Below are 1,826 nucleotides of genomic sequence, written 5' to 3' on the forward strand. Positions count from 1 at the left end.
TATATTTGAAATACGTTTCAATTTCTCATACTCGTGTAAAACGAAATTTGTTTTCGTAAACAATCGCATAATTCGTATGCATTGATATCATAGACAAGCATATATATTTGAACTGTAAATCATGCCATCAATATCACAACAGTATATAAATATATAGCATGGATAGTATGAGATAGGGTTTCGAAAACTTGCCTCGAGTAATCGAAGTGGTATGGTATCTAGTGTTTGGTTGGCGATCTATAAACAAGAACCAACAGTCTAAGTTAGTACGCGATTAACGTCTCGCTTTTATTAAGCAACTTTCGCAACTACTCAAGTATAACGAATCTCCGATCGTCACATTCTCAACACTTATATTCTCACTTTATAACATGGTCGAGTTTTGAAATCGATCGTTCGCTTTAGAAAATTCATTTCGAGTTTTAAGCTCGAACGTGAGAAAACGCGCGTCAAAACTTGGTTTTTATGCGTTTCTCGCTTGCGCTCGCTTTACCAAAATATTTTTATAAAATCGAAAAATTAATATTTTCTCAAAATTCTTTTTGGAAAGTCTTCTCTACTGTCATATCCATTTTTTATAATTTTTCCAGAATCTCGAAATTATTTTAAGTCCTTCAAAATCACCATGCAAGTGGACTTAAGTGCAGTTGGCTAATCGCAGAAATGTTTTACACTAAAACGACCATAACTCCTAAACCGTAAATCTCCTCATGATGATCTACACATGTATAGAAACTACAAAACAAGATCTATCTGGTTATGGCCAGTGGTGTTCAAATTTTAACCATTTTCATGGCCGAATGTCCTGCAGAAAACAGATAAAGTGCAAGAATGCCCAAACTCAATTTCTACTACTTGATCTTAACACAATCACTACCTATAACCATCATAAACACAAGTACTTCTCAAGATCCACCCACATACACCTTATATGCTCTATATAGTACCACATACATGGATTACAACTCAACATCTCAAGCCTTTAGCAAGAACATAATCAATACAAACTCAAACAAACACAATCCTTTGGATCTTAACACTACAACAAACATAACTCTTAAATCCAACCATAAAACCTTAAAGGGTTGAAACTTATACCTTCTTGGACACTAGAAAAGGTAGTGCTAGGATTATTGAGGCTTGGTTTGCTTAGAAAACACTTAGAAGGGCTAGCTCCTTAAGAAACAAAACCAAGAAACAAGTTAGAATTTCGGAGTTACATTTCAGCACCTCATTCAAACATTTTTATAAAATTGAAAAAAAATAATTTGAGGCTGAAATTTGGTACGAAGCTTACCCATGATATAGAGAAGATATGGTAAAAATTTCATGATATTTGAATGAGTATATTTTGAGTTATGAATTTTTCTTTCTCCCTTGCTCAGAAAATCCGAACTGCTGGAATGAAAAATGGGAGAGCTTTAAGTGAGGGAAAAGGGGTTGTTTTCTTTTGTGGCTAAAGTGTGGGAGTGTATAATGAATATATGGGATGTATGCAGCAGATTTGACAATAATTTGGCAAAGGTATGGGTTGGTTTGATTGTGTGGTGAAGTGAGAAAAGGGAGAAGTATGGCTTGTGTACTTGTTTGTCTCCCATCACTATTCAACACTATTCTACTAACTATTCTAGTTAGCTTCTAATCATCTAGTTACACTCCTAACTACTAGTTAGGACTTGGTTATGCATGGCCAACTTGCATGGGATTTAATTTCTCATTCGTTTATTTATCGTAAACGCAATCGTCGTTCCATTCCGATAGTTTCCACGTATAACGACTTGTTTCGTAGCGATTTCTTTTATCGCTTATAATCCTATAACCAATTC

At 34.6% G+C, this 1,826-nt stretch overlaps 1 long non-coding RNA gene across 1 annotated transcript; it reads right to left on the reverse strand.

Moving 5' to 3' along the window:
• Window positions 1-1,443, reverse strand: LOC141695128 (uncharacterized). Its single transcript, XR_012564305.1, has 3 exons — window positions 1,298-1,443; window positions 1,099-1,176; window positions 1-237 (listed from the first exon to the last, which is right to left on the reverse strand). It is a non-coding gene; the product is annotated as an uncharacterized LOC141695128 (long non-coding RNA).
• Window positions 1,444-1,826: the final 383 nt, after the last annotated feature.

This window comes from Apium graveolens, chromosome 11, assembly GCF_009905375.1.
Source record: "Apium graveolens cultivar Ventura chromosome 11, ASM990537v1, whole genome shotgun sequence".
Taxonomy (NCBI): Eukaryota; Viridiplantae; Streptophyta; class Magnoliopsida; order Apiales; family Apiaceae; genus Apium; species Apium graveolens.